The sequence below is a fragment of the Dromiciops gliroides genome, chromosome 1 (assembly GCF_019393635.1).
Source record: "Dromiciops gliroides isolate mDroGli1 chromosome 1, mDroGli1.pri, whole genome shotgun sequence".
Classification (NCBI taxonomy): Eukaryota; Metazoa; Chordata; class Mammalia; order Microbiotheria; family Microbiotheriidae; genus Dromiciops; species Dromiciops gliroides.
Window position 1 is genome coordinate 298,165,352 of NC_057861.1, and position 22,426 is coordinate 298,187,777.

The following is a 22,426-nucleotide window of genomic DNA, read 5'->3' on the forward strand; positions in this document are numbered from 1 at the left end:
AATCCTGCAGACCTTTCCTGCCTTCCTTTTAAGCCATCTTTGGCTAGAAAATGATCTCACTCTGTTCTTTTGTGGGTTCTGCTGCTCCAAGAATTGTCTTCTGATATTTTTTGGAGGCATAAGGACAGAAAATTACAGCCTTTCCTCTGCTATCTTGACTCCCCCCCCCTTGATTTTTTTTTTCATGATTTTCCTGGACCACTCTCATTTTTTTCTTCTACCTCTCTTACTTTATCTTCAAAGTCCCTTTTGAGCACTTCTATGGCCTGAGGCTAATTCATATTTTTCTCGGAAGCTTTGGATGTAGGAGCCCTAACATTGCTATCCTCTTCTGAGGGTGCACCTCAATCTTCCTTGTTACAAAAGCAACTTTCTATGGTCCATATCTTTCTCTGTCTGCTCATTTTCCCTGCCTATTTCTTGACTTTTAACTCCTTCTTAAAGTGGGGCACTGCTTCCAGGATGCACTATACCAAGATTCAGGGGGTCCAAAGTGGTTTGACTTAAGGAGCTGCAGGCTCTTCACTTGCCTGACCTGTGCTCTGATGTGTAAATAACCCCAATCCTACTTTCTATTCAACCAGACAACCAAATTTTGTTTGCTGTGGATAACTCTGGTGAGTCTGCACCCTCCCCCACTAGAGCTGCCCCTCAAGATTGCTTCCTGGTTCTCAGATGGGGTAGAACAACCAAATTCCTCCTCAGCTCCAGCAAAGACCCCTGTAATCTCTGCCCAGCCAACCACTCAATTCTCTCTCCATACCATGAGCTCAGTTCCAGAAGATGCTGCTGCTTCAGCCAATTCAGAGGCTCTGGGGGTAAATTTTTCTGTTGTGGACTGCCTGGACCTGTATCTGTGTCAGCCTGACCTGGTTCTGAGCAGATATCCTGGGGCTAGATCTGTGTTAGCTTGACCAGGGTCTGGGTGTCTATCCTGGGTCTGAATCTGTATATGCTAGACCCAGGTCTGGGTAGCCAGCCTGGGGATGGATCTGTGTCAGTGTGGTGTGACCACAGGATTGGGCTCCACTCCCACCCTGGCACAACAGCCCCCTCCTACCAACCTTCTGTCTTTGGCTGGAAAATTATCTCAGCCCATCCTTTTGTGGGTTCTGCTACTCCAGGAATTGTCTTATGGCATTATTTGGAGATTTTTTGAGTGATTGTATTAGGAGCTCAGAGAGGTTACTGACTTTTTACCACCATCTTGACTCTACCCTCGAGATTCTTTTTATCACAATAGAATTCTAGATTTAAAAGTGGTAGAAACAGTAAATGTCATGAAGTCTAACTTCCATTTTGGAGGAGGAAATTGAGTTCAGAGTTGTTAAATGACTGAAAGATCACAGTGTCTAAAACAGTATTGGCACTGTCATCTAGTCTAGCAAACTTTCGATTACTTCTCACTAACTGAAGATTAGTTGTTCTTTTTTAACTTTTTATTGATATTGTAAAAATATTATAATAAGGAACATGGAAATAATTGCTAAAGATTATGAACTTGTGAGAAAGGAACTGAAAACTTTGGAGATGCAAATAGTTTCATCAATGCTGACTATTGGAAGTAAAGAATCTGAAAGAGAAAAAAAAGTTGCTGCCTTATATTTCTATCTGCAAAAGCAAAAAATATAAATAATGAAGTCAAATTAATTCAAGAAAGTAAAAAAAAACTATGAGAAGATATAAAAACCATCTATAGATAATAATTTATCTGAAGAAATGGTTTTAGTGGACAACCAATTTAAAAAGTATAAACAATGTGATATGGCATGCCTAAAAACTTCTAATGAAAGTTTAGAATGCCTTCAGAGAGGAAAAAAACATAGACTAGGAAGGTGAAAGCTCACATACTCTTCTCTGGTCAGAGCACATCATTGTCACATTTTCAGAAAGACAATGAGATACTGCTGTATACACAGAAGTCAATCAAGTTGATGGATAGACTGAAAATCATGCAATATGAGTACTGATTTATGGAGCTAAGGATCTGTAACCTTGAGAAAAAAACCATTAGGGATCATATAGCAGTTGCCTTCAAATGTCTTAAACACTTTTTTTCCCTGCTTGGTCCCAGAGGTTAGAACTAGGAGACTAGGAGCAAAGGTTGGACATTTGTTTGTTTGTTTGTTTGAAGTGACAGTTTAAGGCTCTCTCTATTTAAAAAAAAGCTTCCTAACAATTGAATCTGTAGCATAGAGGAAATATGTTGTAGTCTTCAGATTTTAGTGAGGTTTCTCTCAGTGGAAGCAGATTCCTATAGGTGGGGGCTACCAGACCTCTCAAATTTGTCCTAACTATGAGATTCCGTTAGTTGGTGACCTATTAGAAATACAAAATTTATTAACTAACAGATTGATCTAAACCTAGATACTCATAGGCATCCTTTATATCTCAAAGATTATAAGTTAAGGAAAAGGTATGTTTTTATTCTACCTCTAACTAAATATAAACAAATAAAAAATATTTTCCCTTTTAAACTACAAAAGGGGAAATAAATGCTATAATATTTTTAGGAAATTGTTGTGTCCATTGATGTTCTAATAGCTGTCATTGTTAACTGTCAGCCCTGAATTATGAGAATAATAAATTTACTTCTGAAAGCTTTTTTCCAGTCAAGTGGCAGATAGATGAATTCAGATGCCCTGAAGTCATGCACAAACTTGCTGAAAAGTCTAGAGAGAAACTGGGATCATTTGCCTAATATATTTACTGTTTATTGATAGGAGCAACTACTAACTTTGGAATAGTTCCTTAAAAATTGTTTTAACATAGAGAAGCACCTGGGTGTACTGGTACAGAGCTGAACGTTAGGTCAAAATGACTTGGGTTCAAACACTGACTGATATTTACTATATAGTATATATAGGTTAGTTGCATAAAATTTTTTGTATATCAGGTATCTCCTTAAGTCTTAGACAATAAGTTAAAGATAAGTTATGACCTGGCTTGGAAGAACTGTCCACAACTATAAAATAAAGCAGAATTATCAAAGGGTGATTAAATTTCAATAATTAAATATCTGGAACTCAATAGTGGAAATACTAGATATGTAGGCAGAGGGAGCTGGGTTAAAATTCATTACGTCAGGGCAGCTAGGGCACAGTGGATAGAGCACCAGCCCCTGAATTTAGGAGGACCTGAATTCAAATCTGTCCTCAGACACTTACTAGCTGTGTGACCCTGGGCAAGTCACTTAACCCCCATTGCCCTACCAAAAAAAAAATCCATTGTCTTTCTGCATCCTTGGACAAGTCACTTTAGTTCTCCAGCTTTAGTTTCCTGATCTCCAAAATGAGAAGTAGAGAAGAATTAGATGCTATTAAGGATGTCTATGAATCTATACTCTTTAAACTATGATCTGATAAGGATCATGAAAGAATCCTCTTCATGTAACTCTTAGATATAAAACTTTTATTTATAAACTTTTAATAACTAACTAGATATATACAGTTATTATCAAGGAAGATTAAAAAATTTGAGTACAATTATTTTGTAACCTGTTACATGTTTGAGTTATATAAATGAATTAATTTTTAAAAATTAAGAATTATTATGGTCCAAAAGTTGTGCAAAGTTCTTTGGATGTAGGTACTAACTTGAGAGAGCCTCTGTTTTCAAAAGAATTACATTCTCATGAAAGTGAGAGCATATTACAAGAATTATGATCATGAAACCAAACATTACTTTGTGCAGTGACATGGATTGTGAGTTGATCCATAGGGAAGCCAATTGACACACTTTTTCCAGAAGTAATTTTAGTATTGATTTGATCAATGTGTCAAAACAGGAGATGAAAAATCTTTGTGTGAGTCTGTGTATCTGTGTGTGGGGGGCGGTGTAGAGAGGGAGGGAGGGAGGGAGGAAGTTAGGACAGAAGGAATAAAGAAAGGAAGGTGGGAAGGAAGAAGGAAAGGAGGGAAGGAGAAAAAGTGGAAAGGGAGTGAGAAAATAAAAAGGAAGGTTGTGGAAAATCATGCAAGTATCATGGAAGGGCAGATAAAAACTGATGAGAAGCAGAGAAGTGTAAAGACATATGGCATTGTGCTCTGACTATATGTCTGGATGAGATAGGATGTGAAGAAAGATCTCTGAATCATGTAACATTATAGTATCTGAGGAATTAAGCATATGTATCATAAAGAAGACAGTTGAGATGCCCTTGAGGTGGAGTGAAGGTACTAGCTGACTACATCACATAGTAAAGAAGCAAATTTGAAAAAGAACTAGAGCAGAGAACCAAAAATGAAGTATGCAGTCCACCTGCTGCCAGAAAGGTGATGGACTTAAAATTCAGAATGAGTAATATATTTTTGAACAAGGCCAAAGTTAAAATTTGTTTGGATTATGTTTAATTGCTTTTAATGTTTGTTTTTTCCTTTAAAAGAAAAAAAATGGAGCACAGCTCAGCACCAGGGAAATGTATGATGAAAGATGTGCTGATCAAATAATATTGGAAAAATCAAATCAACTGTCAAGTGTTATTGATTCTGCCTCCACCACATCTTTTAAACTTTTCCTCTTTTTTCCACCCTCACAAATCTACACTAGTTTGGATCTTCATAGTCCCATCTAGATGACTAAAAGAGTCTCCTGAATGGTCTTTTTCTTTTCTTTTCTATATATAACCCACCTCCCACAATGCTACCAAAATAATCTCCCAGTGGCATGGGTCTGACCATGCTACTCCCATGCTTAAAATCCAACAGTGAGTCTTTAATTTATTCTTTAGATAAAAAATGCAGTCTTTAAACCTTACATTTAAGAATTCCACAATCTAGTTTTCACCTACTTTTATTGCCTTACTTCATACTGTTTTCCTTTACAAACTCCAATTTTAAGTCAAATTAGATCACTAGCCATTTCCTGAAAGCATTACTGCATTTTTTTACCTTGATATTTTTCAGAAAACATCCCCCATTCCTGGAAAGAATACATTTCACTTCTGCTTCTTCAAATACTTGTCTTCAACTCAGTGTCATGTTCTGTTTGATGACTTCCTTAACTGCTGCCTCCCAACCCACCCAGGTGTTACTGCTGTCTCCCTCCTGAATTGTCTTTGCATTCCACCTCATAGACTGCATATTGCCAATCCTCACGCACCCTGTGGAATGTAATCCCAATCAATGACTAATCATTTTCCTGTGAGTACCTTCACCTTTCTACAATTCTTTTATCAATAAAATGGTGACAATCATGTGTGGACTATTAACCATATAGAGATGTTGTGAGTAGGGTTTCATAAGCTGTAAAGTCCTCCAAAATGTGAGTTATTTGTATATTCTCTAGGCACCATGAAATGATTTATTATAATAATAATAATTATGTATATCAAATAACTCTTCAGCATCTCCCAATGCTTCAGTTCATACTATATCCATGTTGGATATTTTAATTGGTTACCACTTGTGTGACTATAAGTAAATTGCTTAAATGCTCTAGGCCTCAGTGTCGTCCACTCCAAAATGAAGTGGTTGGCCTGCATGGTCTTTGATCCTTCTAACTTTTGATCTATGATCCCATAATGCAAGAAGTACAATTTCTTTTCCATTAGAAAAATCCATTTCCTCATTTATATTGGAAACTTTGATAAGAAGATTTCTAATGTTCATTCAATACCAAATTCTTTATTGTTCTCTAATAAACTAGGGGCAGCTATGTGGCACAGTGGATAGAATACTGGCCCTGAAGTTGGAAGAACCTGAATTCAAATCTCATCTGAGACACTGACTAGCTGTGTGACACTGAGCAAATCACTTAACCCCAATTTCCTTAAACATCCAGGGCCTTCTCCAGTCATCATGATATATATCTTGTCACTTGACCCAGATGACGCTGGAGGAGAGAGTGAATTTGGTGACTGTGAGATTTAAAATTGGATATACAAGCACTCCCCCTTTTAACTTTTCCCTTACATATTTCCCAGACCACTAAGAAAAAGAAGCCTCTGAGCTTTAATCAGTGAGGGATTAGTTTTTATTGCTTGGGAATTAATTAGACAACAAAAGGTGATACCAATTAGGGAAATAGGAAAGTAGAAATACAAATGAATAATCTTAGATCTAAGCTTAGTCTATATTCCTTTATAAAACTCACCAAATCCCAAACTGCCCACCAGGCCAAGAACCAGAGCTGAACACCAAGCATTTGCACCACCACGGCTAAGCTCAAAAGCCAGAGAGGGAGAGAACTTCCGTTCCTCCCCCAGTTTTAAGCTGGCATGCTGGAAGTTCGTCATGGACTCCTCCCCAAAAGGGAGGTCCTTCAAAAGCCACTTCAGTAGCATGTGCTCAACTCTCAAATAATTCAGCTAAAACTTCCATTTTTTACCACATTCCCCTCTTTGTTTCATTTATCTGGGTCACCAAATGACCTTTCACAGCCCTCCCTCACTTAAATCCAATTCAGTGGAGGTCATGACCTCATCCTGATGTCATGGTCCTCTTCAAGAAAGAAGGACAAAAAAACAAAAACCAGCAACAACAATCTAATAAATTATTCTATGTACTACATGTGTTCAAGGACCCTGTATCTATGGCTCCATTTTTCTGAGTACCTTATCTTACTAAAAAAAAATTTCCATCAAAAGGTGACATGGTAATAGCTTATATTCTATAGCCTGTGATTTTTCTTGTTCAATGAAGCAAAATTTGAGGAAGAGTTGAGCACCATGAATATTCTTTGGATAACCTACAAACTCTCTTTTAATTTTCCTTATCCTTGCTCTCCCCTTCTTGGTTGGAACTTAAATGTACTAATGATAATTTAGCTGAAAGTACATTGAAAAATGGGTCTTGAAACAATTGATGTTAGAAATGGTCCCCTAATTAAGCAACCCAAATAATTACAGTTTGACATTCTCCACATCATCTATGACACTACTCTAAAAGTGTACCCAAGCAAGGGTGAATACATTCTGACTTTATACTTTATCAGGCAAAATGTATTTTCAATCATTATTTTTGTTTGTTTTTTTGTTTTGTTTTTTAGTGAGGCAATTGGGGTTAAGTGACTTGCCCAGGGACACACAGCTAGTAAGTGTTAAGTGTCTGAGGTCGGATTTGAACTTAGGTGCTCCTGAATCCAGGGCCAGTGCTCTATCCACTGCCCCACCTAGCTGCCCCTTCAATTATTATTTTTAATCATTAGCTCTGTGCAGGAGGTAAAGAAGAAAAAACAGAAGAAAGAGATAGGAAAGTCATTAAAACTGATAGACAATGTGTGGTAATCATCCTGGTTACATTTTGAAAGTGGAAAATCTCAAATAAAAATACCTAACATTATTGAATAAATATATTTTAGGCCAACTGATATTTCATAAAAATAATAGGTATCATTTTATATGTATATATAGTATGATTACCTGCAAATAAAAATTACATAATTATCACAAGAGTGATTTGATATATTTAGTTTGAAATTTAATGAAAATGAAGATGATTTATTTACAATTGGATTTGTAAATAATTGTTTCTTTAATTAATCTGGTTCAGCAAATGTAACATATAAGGATAATTTCAAGATTATGGAAGAAATTGAACCCAAAACATTTCATCAAATCACCAGAAAAAAAATGAGAGTGTAATAACTGAAAAATCAATTTAATCAAATGAGTTTGATTTTGTGGGTAATTCACTTTAATAGAGGTTTTAATCAAGATAAAATTCATGTATATTTTCATGCATATGAAATTACATGTGATCATATACATCTATACATGTTCATATAGCATCATGCATAAAATCAAAAGGTGATTAATAAATTTCTCATGCCTTGCAATTTTTATTGTTTTGCTAATTCTTGAAGAGATCTATAATATACCTATTAAGAAATTAAGAAAATGTCTCAAGCTGGTTTCTTGAAACTCTACTCAAAGGGGCAATAGAGAAAGAAATCTGGGTCATATGACTAACAGACTGAAGAACCATTTGCACTAACACTAAAGCAATTACAGCTGAATCCAATGGTTAAGAAGACAGATGTGTGAAATAGCAGGTAAGACCTCTAAACTATTATGCTCACATGCCACTCTTCCCCCAAAGCCTTCTTATACCAGAAGGATACAAAATCTACCTATGACTGTGCTGTAATAAATATTCAAAAATTTCCATTATTCTGATGACTTTCTAGCATCAGCACACAATTCTCTCCCAAACTCTACTCATCTTAATTTTGCATATTAAAATGGTGGAAGAGGAGATATTTGGGGAAGTAAGCAACTATGTTCTGCCTGGACAACAATTTGGTTAGTGTCAAGTGAAGCCAAGTCAAGACAGCAAACATCTGCTTTATGTCAGGCATTTTGCTAAGTGCTGGAGATACAAAGAGAAGTATGACATCTTCAGTGAGGCTCCAAAATGATGGAGAGACAACATGAAAATCACTACCTAAAAACAAGCTACATGCAGGATAGATTGGAATTAATTAACAGAGAAAAGGTGATATAATTAAGAAGCATCAGGAAAGGTTTCCTGTAGAGGTAATATTTTGAAAGGAATTTGAAGGAAGCCAGGGAAGCCAAGAAGCAGAGACAAGGAGTAACAACACTAAAGAAATGAGAGAGAGAGAGAGAGAGAGAGAGAGAGAGAGAGAGAGAGAGAGAGAGAGAGAGAGAGAGAGAGAGAGAGAGAGAGTGCCAGTGGAAATTCACAGAATTGGGATATGAAGTATTTTACTTGAGGAGCAAGGAGACCAGTATCAAAGGATTTAAAAGTTTGTTGGGGAGGGCAAGGTATAAGAAAGCTAAAAAGGTTGTGGTTGTGGGGAAAACAGGCTATGAACAGCTCTGCATAACAAACAGGGTTTTATATTTGATCCTGGAGGTGAAAAAGAACAAAAGAAGTTTGAGTGGATAGGAGGGGAGGGGCAAATAAGGTCAAATTTGCACCTTAAAATCATTTTGACAATGGAGTGGAGATACTTGTGTCAGGTAAACCAAACAAGAGTTTATTGTAATAGTCAAAGAATGAGATGATGAGGGACTGTGTTAGGGTATTAGCAGTGTCAGAGGAAAGAAGGGTAAATATTTGAAAGATGTTACCAAAAAAAAAATCTATAAGCCTTGACAGAATATTGGCTATATAGAGGGTGAGAAAGAATTAAAAGATATGGATGATATGGTGATTTGAGGATGGTGGTGCCTTCAACAGTAATAGGGAAATTTGGAAGGGTGAGAGATTTTTTTTTTAATGAAAAGATAATTTTCCATTTCAAAAAATATTGAGATTAAGGTGTTTCCAAGTTTATCTATTTTGAAATGTCTAATAGTTGAATATGCTTGATTGGAGCTAGCAGAAAATTAACTCTAAATCATATGTCAGAAATTGCAAAAAAAAAAATCTAAATTAAGTATTGCAAGGTAAAGGTAAATCAAACACCTGAATGAAAAATTAGAAAATGATTCAATTCCAAAGGCAGCATGCCACTACAGCAAGATGTATCCAGAATGATTCAAGAGACAAAGAAAAACTTTGAGAAAAGACTATGTCAGAACAAATGACTGAATTTTTTTTTACCTCAATAGCAGAAATAATGAGAAGAGAGAGAGAGAAAAAAAAGAATCTTCATAGTACCAAATATTTCCAAAGAAGTAAAAAAGTGAACAAAAGATTAGGAAAAAAACATAGTGAAGTGATAAATGCTCTGAAATAAAGAAAAGAAACAATGAAAATATTAAATGATTTATGTACAAATAAAACATACTGCTTTCAAGGACAATTGTCCTAGAAATAATTTGTAGATCTTAGTCTTTCCAGAAAGCATGCTAAATGTATCCTTAATAACACAATGGAAGACATAATATTAAAAAAAAAACACTCAAAAAACCTCAAACAACCTTCTGCATATAGTGGTGAAATTTAACAAATGTAACAACTATCAAAAGATTCTTCACTAATTTCTGTGTCATTCTTGAACAAGGGCCATGCTAATCTTCTCTGTATAATTCCAATTTTAGTACATGTGCTGCTGAAGTGAGCATAATCAAAAGATTATTAAAGTCAATAAGAGAAATAGTTGAATATTTAATAAAACAAGACTATTCTATATATAACAGAATCCAAAAGAGGGAATGGAATAATTTGTTTAGAAAAGAACAGTATTTCCACTAAAAATAAAAATCTCCATCTAATTATCAAGGAAAAGTCATAGATATTCAATGTAAGGCAAGTTAAGGCATTTTTCTTTTTTTAAAACAAAGAAAATTATTTATTGTACAAATAATACAAATTAGAGAAATGGAAGAAAGGTAAATAGCTAACAAGGAAAGTACAAGTATCAAATATACTTCATCTTTGATTATTATTATTAAATGGGTAAATAATAAACTAGCCAGAAAAGGGAACTTACTAAGCTATGTAAGTAAAATTGTAAGAATTAGTAAGATGGAACCATTAAGTTATTCCCTGCTCAAATTACAAAAGGGAATAAAGATGACTGTAGGAATAGGTTTAAAAAATTGGGATGATATCCTTCACCTCTTACTTGAATCAATTTATTTTGTGATAGTGAACTGTGGAATTTAAGGGTCAATGAAAGGTAAGAATTGAGCAGAAGGCATAGTTAATATATGAAACAGTTTAATCAAATTCATGATACACAATTAAGATATTTTTATTCCTGTAATCTCTGAGCAACAATAGGTGGAAGGGGAGAATGGGTTTCCAACTATAGAACATTACCATGATGGAAGAAATATATTTTGGAACAGGGAGTTGGAAAATTTATAATGATTTTAACCGTAAGGGATTTCATGCTCAGGAAGACCTTTCCTTTTGATAGAGTCTAACTGAATAAGATTATATCCCAGAGAAGAGATATTTGAGCTACTGGAAACAACTAGCATCCAGAAGAATGGGAGGACATTATGTCTCAGAGCCGAGTATATAATGAATGGGAAAGAAAATTATCATGGAGATCAAAAAAAGTTAAAATTGGCCCAAACAATTTGAAACACATAGAAAATTTTATTATGAGGCAATGATTCTATTTTGGCACAGCAAAATTATAAAATGTTAAGGGGTAACAATTTGTAAGGTAATACAGAAAATGTTTACATGAGGGATCTCAAACATGAAAATTAAGAAGCTTTAATTTCATATGGAACACAAAGATACTAAAGTAGGAATAACAAAATTTGAAGATCAACTATATAAAAACAAAAGTTTAGAGGGGGAAGAGAGGAGAGAACTGATAAAGAAAACAAAGTAATATTTTTTACAAAAACAAAAAAAAAACACAAACAAAAGAAATTGAAAGGAGAGGTGAGTCTTGAATTAGCCACTTAAATGAAAAGGATATAAAAAGAAGCAGGGAAAATGTGGATGAATTAGATAAATAAAAGGGACAAACACAAAATTAGTCACTAAGTTAAGCACAAATCTAAAACCATAAAAAGGATTGGCAAATGTACAAGGGTGTGCATATGGATGAGGAGGAGAAGAAAGCAGATCAAGTAAAGCTAATCATATTGACAAAGTAATATTATAAAATTAGAGGTATAACAATAATACAGAAAAAAACAATACTAGAGACACAAATAGAAGAAAATATAAATTTATCTCATAAACATTAAATCTGAGAAAATGAAACAATCCAATAAAACAAAAGAGAGTAACAGATAGTGCAAGGAAACTAAATCCTACAAGATGTTTCTTACAAGAAACACAACTGACAAAAGAAATACACATAAAATAATGAGAGGCTAGGACAAAAATTTAGTATGCATCAGGGAAATAAAAAAAGCAGGTGTTGCAAGTTTTCTATCAGACAAAACAAAATTGAAAATTCTCCATATAAGCAGAGATAAACAAGAAAATTCTATTATGCTGAAATAAACTATAGGAAAAAATGTGTCAATTTTAAGCTTATATGTTTTGAATGCCTTGGTATCTAAATTCGTAAAGGAAAGCACTTGAAAAATTGCAAGAAGACGATATAGTATAGAAAGTCCTGTGATGATTTCTTTTTATCCAGGCATGCTGTGATATAGTATAAAAAGTGTCTAAGTAAAAATGATGATTATAATGTGATTGGTGGTGGTATTGTTAAATTTTCATCAATAGCTTAAAAAGAAAACTTTTCTAATAGCAATCAAACAAGCTAGGCAATATGTATGTGTGTGTATATGTTTTACACAAGAGAAACTGGGAGGGATAAAATAAATTCTGCATAATACCCCACAAAATTTCAGAGTTGCTATTTGAACCTTTGTCTCCTGATACCAAATTTTACCTACTTCTACTGTTTCTGGGGGAAAAACAGAAGTGAAATTAAATTAAATTCCTCAGACATTTCTTAAATGCATATTCTACAGAGAATTGTTCTAAATCCTAGGGAAGATATCAAGATGAGATTAAATCATACCCCTGCCCTCATGAAGTTCAAAACCTAGTGAGAGGATATAACATTGTTATAAATAGGCATAATACAAATTATATGTAAGGGCATAATGGATTTTTAGAGTGCTCTGTAAGTTCTGAGGAGTAAAAATTACAACTGATTCATGAAGGGATCAATGATTGCTATCAGCAGGAGAGAACATGGGCATTAAGTTTAAAAGGGTAGTTTGGATTTTAATGTACAGTTGTGACTGAGTGTCCAGGAATAAATAGCAGCTTATTCAAAATCATGAAGGCAGAAATCTGTAGTGTATATAAAAGGAAGACTCTAGTTTAGCTTGATCATAGAATCTGGGAAAGGGGAGTAGAATTAAATAAGTCTGCAAAAATAGGTAAGTCTAGCTAAGGGAAGGAGGGATGGTAAATGCCAGGCTAAAGAGTTTTGAACTTCACTTGGTGGATAATAAGGAGCCACTGAGAGGTTGTGAGGTTGATGACTTTTTTCTGCTTTTTTAGCTGCATGTTTAATGAAATACAAATTATTAATGGGATCCTGTCACTTCTAATAGCATCATAAAAATCTGCAGTCCTCAAGCAACTTTCTTTAATTATGCAATTTTCAACCTGATTTCCATAATCACAAAGTCCAAGCAATTTTTGGAATAAGAATTAGAGAATAGCTTTCTATTTGAAAGGAAGACTGTACAGTGAGAATGCTTTATTCTAGATCCTAAAACTGAGTTATTTCATTCAAGGGAGTTTGACTTATTTAAATCCCACAATGATTGTTTGAACAACTTGGTGAAAAAGGAATCATCTATTATCATGTAGAAGGATTAAATACTAAATTGGATTTCTGAGGTCAAGATGCAAAGACTGAGTCAACCTTGGAAATGGCTTAAGATTGAACTTTATCTTTTTATTCAGAACCATAGCTTTTGGAGATTTAGAGGAAGAATAAGCTTCATAAAAGAAACTTTAAATGGGGTGTTGTAATACCAAATTGAGCTCATATAAGCTAGTGAGACCAAATGTTCTTTTTAGGTCTTTTATTCAAACTAAGAGTGAATTATGGTAGAGTTTACAATCCCTCAATAAATGATCTCATTGGTACATTTTCTTCTCACATACATTAGTTATACTATATTAGGAGAGTTACTAACCTGTTTAGCAGGGCAGTCAGATCAATATTGTTGTTTTTCAATTTTTCTCTAATGATTATCTTATATACACAAATACTTCAAATTATGGAGTAGGTGAACCTACCTATTGGATAGTGGATAAGAGGCAGGTCTTCCTCTTTCCTACTTTCAGATACCTACTTCAAAAAATATTTGGCTTTTCTCAGGAAAGCTTTTGTTTCCTAGAATATGCAGCTTCCATGGTCACTGTCACAGTTGTTAATCACTGAACTTTCATTGACATCTTTCCTAATATTAAAAGGAGTTCCAGCAAAGTGTTGTAGAAGAAGTGGGTAAGGTGAGGAAGAGATAGCAGAGAAGTATAAAAAATCTATCCAGGAATATTTATGACTTTTCATCATGGATATTTTGAATTAGTGGAGTTTTTATTTGAATGACATCTACCTGCCTTTGCAATATTTATACACAGTGGGGGAAAAGATTATCATTTCAGGGAAGTTTTTTTTTTTCCCCACAAAACCTAAACATTAGAGTCAAATCCTCCCTGAACATAAATTTTGCTTCCCAATCATGCAAATTCACCTAAAGGCAAAAAGGCTGTGGCCAACCTGATGATTCTTGGGTGATGATCCATCTTTCTTCTAAAATGACCCAGTTAATGACTTTCCATACTCTTGCTTACAATATATTTCACCGGCTTCCCATTCCTCAATGAGGCTTCTCTAATTACAACACCAACATATCATATTGAAAGCAGCTAGAGCCAGCATGTTATTAGATGTAACCTTTTAAGGAAAGGTTTCAGGCAATATTACTAGAACATGAAGTTAAAGATTAGGGGAAGGAGTCTCTATAAGTGAAATCTACAGAGCTTAAGTAATATTTTTTATCACAAAGTAGTAAGGATATACACAACTATATGCATTAATAAAATTATGGGCTAGAATATGATACAGCTTTCCTCATGAACAGCATACAGAATGATACAGCAAACACTAATGAACAGACATTCATATGACAAGTGTGGGTAGTAGAATGCTTTCTATTGTGTATTGTGTAATTTAAGATTCTAAATGTGGATTCTAATCTGCTCCCCCAGTTTTGGGGGAAACTGACTAAAATCAGTTTAATAAAACATTAATAAAACGAGTTTAGGTTTTTAAGGGTTTATTGAAAAATAGAAAAAGATTGAGAACAGAATTCCAACAGCCTGGCATTCCTATCTTTCCTCAAATTTCCTGTGAGGTCCTCTGCTGCCACCACCACCATCCAGTCAGGAACCCCAAAAGAGTGAGAGCTCTCTGTGAAGGCCCTCTTTCCTCCTTCCTGTCTTCTCCCAGAAAATAGGAGGCTCCTCAAGTTGATTGGCTGGTAGCCTTGATAGACAGCACCCATGAGTAAATGTCACTTCCTGACGCCAAGGAAAAGCCACATGGCCTTGCCCTCTGAGGCATTTTCCTCAGGCGGAGCTTTCCCACAGCAAGTCACCAGTGGGTGACATCATTCCAATCATTACAGTATAAAGAGCTGGATTCCTAATATTATAAATGTACTCATAGTTAGGTTGTAAATTCTTTTAGAGACTTCAAAGTTGAATTTTAGCCCTGTCTATATAGTTTATGCCCATAACTATACAAAAGACAATCAAAACTGAATTTAAATTCTGTGACACTGGTCTATAAACTTTTTGTTTACTTGTTCACTTGCCCTACTTGTAAAAAATTTCAAGTATATTACCAAGACACAATATGCAACTGCAGGTAGAGAGAAGAAAAAGTAGAGAAAGACAGGAAACAACACCTATTAAGAAATGAAAGGACAAGGAAAGGAGACAGATGGTTCCAGGAATATTGGCTATCTAGTAGACAGATCCTTATAGATTTGTTGGAATAACAGTTGACCTGCAAGCCATATTTGGACCTCTCCCATTACACCTAGTAGTTAATATTTTCTTAGACTATAGGACCTAGAAATAAACAAATTCTCTCCTTCCTTGTTCATTCAGATAGGGTTCAATGGGACTTTCATTACCTGATTCTGCTACTTGCTACAGCCTGAATATATTAGTTGTTTGTTTTTTTTTTTTTGTCTGCCATGACACACTATTTACTTTTGATGAACTTATAGATCCCTAGAATTTTTCTCAACAAACTATTATTGAGGTATTATCTGTGACAGAGTAGATAGAGCTCTAGTACTGAGTCAGAAAGATGTGATTTCAATAGGTCCTTAGACACTGATTAGCTATTTGACACTGGTCAAATCATTTAGCTTCTACTTGCCTCAGTTTTCTTAACTCTCACAATGATAATGTGATAATGTGATCACCATATGATAATGATGAATTTTTAAATCATTAAGTACTGTGTGTAGCACATAGTAAAGGCTTAAATATGTCCTTGCTTCCTTCCTTTGCAATGGTTCCTGATAGGAATATAGAATCATAGAGTTAGAGCTAGAGATAACTCAAAATTCATATTTCTTCTTCCCTCCCTTTAAAGATGAGGAAACTGAGTCCCAAGAAGATTAAGTGATTTGTCCAGGGTTGCACAGAAAATATCAGTAAGTTCACTGTAATAGTACATTACTTGGAAAAAGCTTATGACATGACCTGGACATAAAAAATAATGATAATAATAAAGAAAAGTTGTCCATCTCTCCTGTGAAAAGCTTTATTTTACCTACTCATACCTCAAAAAAGACTACTTCCTCAGTCAAAAAGTCCCACCATTGAATCCTTAGGGAGCTGACTTTCTCCCATTAAAACAGATATAATGTCTTCTGACTGGGAAGATCAAATAATATAGCATATAATTAATGATGACTTATATACCAAAGAGTCATGTGAAAGCATCATTATGTGCTTGTATAAGAGAAAAAAGGAGTGGTTAGCTGATCACATGAATATTATGATGGATAACAGATGAATAATTCAAGTCCTATGCATATACCCATGGCACGTGAGAAGGACCGACCAAGGTAATTTCTCCATTGGGCGCAGTGAATACTCTTTGGATGATTTCTAGGAAATATGAAAAAGAATCAAATAGGATAAGCCATAGAGAGCATTTAATCCATACTGATGCAGGCTGTGCCTAAATTTATGATATAACAAATCCACTAAATTACTTATTAAGAACTTGTCAAGGGAAGGACAAACAGATGGAGAGGGAGACCATCTTTGAGCATACTGCACTTTTTGCCAGGAATAAGATAGCTAATTCTGCATATATCTTCCCTATATCCTTCTTCTGATTTAGTCTGCTTTGCCTGTAAAAGTGTAAAAAACTAATCAAATAAGTCAAACAATGTAACTAAAAGGAAGGGAGTAATAAGCTCTTAAAATGGACTATGCTATGTTGCTCATTTATTATAAAATTTTATTCTCAAAATAACCCTGTGTTTGACATAACAAGCAGACAATAGTTGTGTGACTTGTCCAGGGTTACATAGCTAGTAAATATCTGGGCATAATTTAAACTCAGGTTTTTATAACTCCACACTAAGCACTCTATTCACTGTATTATTATTCTTAGTTTCTGTAGATAAATTTTTGGTTAAACAGAAATTTGAGGGGGAAAAATAGTGTTTTAGGCTTTTTGTCCCATGAAAAATACGTTACTCAATAAAGTCCCTAATTGAAAACAACAAAAGAGTGCTGTATCAAGAAGAAAAAATAAGTGTTGGGAACCTTTCTATAATAATAATGTTGAATCCTTTGTAATATAATGTTTAATCATTTAATTATCTCATCATGAAAAGTTAAGAATTGTTTTAGGCCAAGATGGTAGATTGAGGAAGCAACCCTTTGAAGATCTTCCAAATTTCCCCTCCAAACCAACATAAAACTGCCTCTGAATCTTTCAAGGAGAAGGGAAGCAGCCTTTTCAGGCTGGCAGGAAAAGTCTGTTTTACCTGGGTGGGAGGGAAGTGAGGTCCAGTAGCAGCTTCTGGGCTCACAGCAGGAGACCTGAAGAAGGGCTGAGCTTGGGGAAAAACACCATTGGAGCTCTGCCCACCTGCAAAGCAGCAGTTCCTGGGGCAAGTGAGCAGTCTGGGCAGGATAGCAGGGACCCTCACCAGGCACACCACAGCTGGCACAGACTACCAGGGAAGATTTTTCCCCACTGCTGAAAAAACAAAAGTTCAAGGATATCATGTGAATCAATTCAAAATATGAAAGAATGTAGTCTAGCAGTACCAGATATCAAACTGTATTATAAAGCATTAATTATCAAAACAATCTGGTACCGGCTAAGAAAGACAGAGGTAGATCAGTGGAATAGAATAGATAGAAATTACAGTATATTAAATGACTATAGTAATCTAATATATGATAAACCCAAAGATCCAAACTTTTGGAACAAAAAAAAATTTTTTTTGACAAAAACTGCTGGGAAAATTGGAAAACAATACAGCAGAAAATAGGTATAAACCAACATCGCACACTGTATACTAAAATAAGGTCAAATTGGGTACATGATTGTCACATAAAGGATGATACTATTGGCCAATTAAGAGAGTATGGTGGGGCAGCTAGGTGACACAGTAGATAAAGCACTGGCCTTGGATTCAGGAGAACCTTAGTTCAAATCCAGCCTCAGACACTTAACACTTACTAGATGTGTGACCTTGGGCAAGTCACTTAACCCCAATTGCCTCACACACATACACAAAAAGAGAGTATGGTATCATTTATCTGTCAGATTTATGTGCATAGGAAGAATTTAGCACCAAGGAAGATATAGAAAGTAAAACAAAATGTAAAATACATCATTTTGATTACATAAAATATTAAAAATTTGTACAAACAAAACTATTGTAACCAAGATTACAAGGAAAACAGAAAACTTGGAAAGAATTTTTGAAACAAAATATCTCTGATAAAGGCCTCATTTCTCAAGCATATAGACAATTGAGTCAAATTTATAAAAATACAAGTCATTGGAGCACCTAGGGGGCACAGTGGATAAAGCACCGGCCCCATGTTAAGGAGGAGGACCTGAGTTCAAATCCAGTATCAGAACCTTGACCCTTACTAGCTGTGTGACCCTGGGCAAGTCATTTAATCCTCATTGCACCACCAAAAAAAAAATAAGTCATTCCCTAATTGATACATGGTCAAGGGATATGAACAAGAAGTTTTCAGACAAAGAAATAAGTCATTCATAATTATATTAAAAATACACTAGATCATTATTGATCAGAGAAATGCAAATTAAAACAACTATGGGGTATCACCACACACTTACCATATTGGCAAATATAACAAAAATAAAAAATATTGAATGTTGGAGGGCATGAGAGAAAGTTGGGACACTAACCCACTGTTGATGGAGTTGTGAAAAGATCCAATCATTCTGGAGAGCAATTTGGAACTATGCCCAAAGCGCTATAGATTTGTGTATCCCCTTTGATCCAGCAATACCACTGCTAGTTTTATACGTCAAAGACATCCCCGAAAAGAGAAAAAGACCTATTTGTACAAAAATATTTATAGCAGCTCTTTTTGTGGTGGCTAAGATTTGGAAATCAAACTAATGCCCTTCAATTGGGGAATGGCTAAATAAGTTGTGGTATATGATGGGGACGGAATATTATTGTGCTATAAGAAATGGCAAGCAGAAAGGTCTGGAAAGACTTGTATGAACTAATTATAGTGAAGAGAGTAGAACCAAGAGAAGATTGTGCTCAGAGACAGCAATATTATTTAATGAAGAATTGTGAATGACTTAACTATTCTCAAGAATGCAATGATCCAAGACAATGTCAAAAGACTATTGATGAAACATATTATCCACTTCCAAAGAAAGAACTGATATTGATGGAACAGACTGAAGCATGATATTTTTCACTTTCTTTCATTTTTTCCTTGTATTCTTTTTCTTGTACAAAATGACTAATATAGTAATGTTTTACATAACTGTATATGTATAACCCATATCTGACTGTTTGCTGCCTCGGGGAGGTAGTAGGAAAGGGAGGGAAGGAAGGATAAAATTTGGAATTCAGAACTATAAATAAACAAAAGTAGCAAAATAGTAACAAATAGGAATGTTAGTAAATATGAAGAGAAAAATAGTTTTAACTGAGTTCTCTTCTCAAAAAATTAGTTTCATCAGTAAATCTACTCTGAACAATAGTTTATATATTTGTATAAATAGATGTATATTCACACACCTATATATACATATATTCATAAATGTATGCATACATACATATTGTCAGTGCACATAGAATAATAATGTGGGATGATAAGCAGCATAGCAAATAGCAAATAAATAGAACCTCAATTACCAAATATACAAATTCATATTCAACTGCCAGCTAAAACAATTCTTAACATTGCTTTTCCAAATTTATACAAAGAATGGCATATTTTTGATTCCTTTGGATCAGTGTTTCATCATTGGTATGTTCAAAAATTACAAAGCTTTGGTATCTTCAAAAAATAATGAAGCAAGTTCCATTGAAATTAGACATATATATACTAGGCATCCACTGGGCAGTTAATTCAATGTGCTAAAAGGTTCTTCATTATAGAGAGATTATATATATATATATATATATATATATATATATATATATACATACACACACACATACATACATATATTTTTGAATTTTTTTTGCAGGGCAGTGAGGTTTAAGTGACTTGTCCAGGGTCACACAGCTAGTAAGTGTTAAGTGTCTGAGGCTGGATTTGAACTCAGGTCCTCCTGAATTCAGGTTCAGTGCTTCATCCACTATACCACCTATTTTAAATTAGCATGTATTTATGTATTTTAGCATCAAAATTTTAAAGTACCCCAAAGTATACCTTCCTCCAACACCTCCCTCAACCCTTTGAAAAAGTAAGCAATGTGATATCAATTATACATGTAAAATCATGCAAAGTATATTTCTATATTAGCCATGTGGCAAAAAAGAAAGAAACATAAAGTGGAAAAAATATATGTACTTTAATTTGAACTCAAGAATTCCTCAGTTGTCTCTCTGGATATAGTTAGCATTTTTCATTATGAGTCCTCCAGAATTGTCTTAGATCTTATAATGATCAGAGTAGCTAAGTCTTTCATAATTAATAATAATTAAAATATTGTTATTACTTTGAAAAACAATTCTGGATTTTGCTAATTTCACTCTGCATCAATTCATATAAGTCATCCCAGGTTTTGTTGTTGTTGTTGTTTTTGTTTTTTCTGAAACTCTCCCTCTCATCATATCCTATGACACAAGATTGTTCCATTACAACTACATACCAAAAGTTGCTCAGGTATTCTCCTGCTGATGGGCATCTCATTCTCTACCATGACAAAAATAGTTTTCATAATTATTTTTGTACAAATAAGTTTTTCCCCGTTTTTCTTTGTTTGTTTTGTCAAACCGACCTAGTAGTGTTCTGTGTTAAAGGGTAAGCACAGTTTTAGAGCCCTTTGAGAATAGTTCTAAATTGTTGTTCTGAATGTTTGTTTGGACTATTTCATACTTCCACCAATAGTTCATTAGTCTCTACTAGGAAAAAATATTTTGAAGAGTCAACAGTTCTGAAGAAAACTACTCAAATAAGATTTAAAGTAAATTAAGAAATTGACACTTCCAAAATGAAAGTAATGTATATTTTCCAAAACAATGTTCATTTACCCATTACATTTCACAAATCAACCTAGTGAAAAAGAATGGTGTGTGTTCAAAGGAGTTCTGGAAACACAATACTAGCTTAATCAATCAATCAATAAGCATTTATTAATCACCTACTCAATGTCAGATACAGTGTTAAGTGATACTGATACAAAAAGAATCAAAAGACAGTCCTTTCTTTAAGGAGCTTACAATTTCATGGAGGAGGCAACATGCAAACAAATATAAACAAAGCAAGCTACAATCATAATAAATGGAGGATAATTCATCGAAGGAAGGCACTAATATTAACAGGGGTTACGCAAGAGTGAGTAAAAGTTAGAATTTTATGACTGAAAGGAACCCAGAGAAGTCAATAGCCAGAGTCAGGAGAGAAAGAATATTTTAGGTATGGGAGACAGCCAGAGAAAATGCTAGAGGTCAAGAAATGGAGTGTCTTGTTTGTAGTACAACCAGGTGTCCTATGTCACTGGATTAAAAGTAAGTATTAAGGAGTGAAGTTTAAAAATGCTGAAGTAGCAGGAAGGGACAAAGTTATGAAGGGGTTTTGAATACCAAAAAGGAGAATTTTAAATTAAATCTTGGAAGGGGCAGCTAGGTGGCACAGTGGATAGAGCACTGGCCCTGAATTCAGGAGTACCTGAGTTCAAATTCGGCCTCAGACACTTAATACTTACTAGCTGTGTGACCCTGGGCAAGTCACTCAACCCCAATTCCCACACACACACACACACACACACACACACACACACACACATATATATATATATATATATTGGAAAATATAGAAAGTCACTGGAGTTTTGTTTTGTATGAGTAGGGGAGTGGCATGGTCAGATCTGTACTTTAGGGAAATCCTTTTCTTGGCTAAATGGAGGATTGATTAAAGTGAAGAGAGACTTGAGGCAATCTCACCCACCAGCAGAATATTGCAAAATTCCAAGCTTGGATATTGATGGCATGTCTTAGAGCAGTGACAGTATCAGAGGAAAGAAAGGAATGTATTCCAGAAAAATTGCAATGGTAAAATTTATAGTCCTTGGTAACAGCTTGGGTGAGAAAAAGAGTTAAGGATAACTCCTAAGTTTTGAACTGAAGGATTGGAAGCATAGTGTTGCCCTCTATTGTAAGAAGGATGGTAGGTGGTGGTAAGAGTTTAGGGGAGATATGATGAGCTCCATTTTTGATTACTTGAATTTTAAATGTCTCCTGGATGTACATTTTGAGAAAAACAGTTGGAAATGAGAGACTAGATGTCAGTAAAGAGGTTGGAGAAAGACGGGAAGATTTGAGAACCATCAGCTTGAC

At 34.7% G+C, this 22,426-nt stretch overlaps 1 non-coding gene across 1 annotated transcript; it reads right to left on the reverse strand.

Moving 5' to 3' along the window:
* Nucleotides 1-9,869: 9,869 nt before the first annotated feature.
* On the reverse strand, nucleotides 9,870-9,976 carry LOC122737639. The gene has a single exon (XR_006354453.1). It is a non-coding gene; the product is annotated as a U6 spliceosomal RNA (small nuclear RNA).
* Between the last annotated feature and the right edge of the window lie 12,450 nt (nucleotides 9,977-22,426).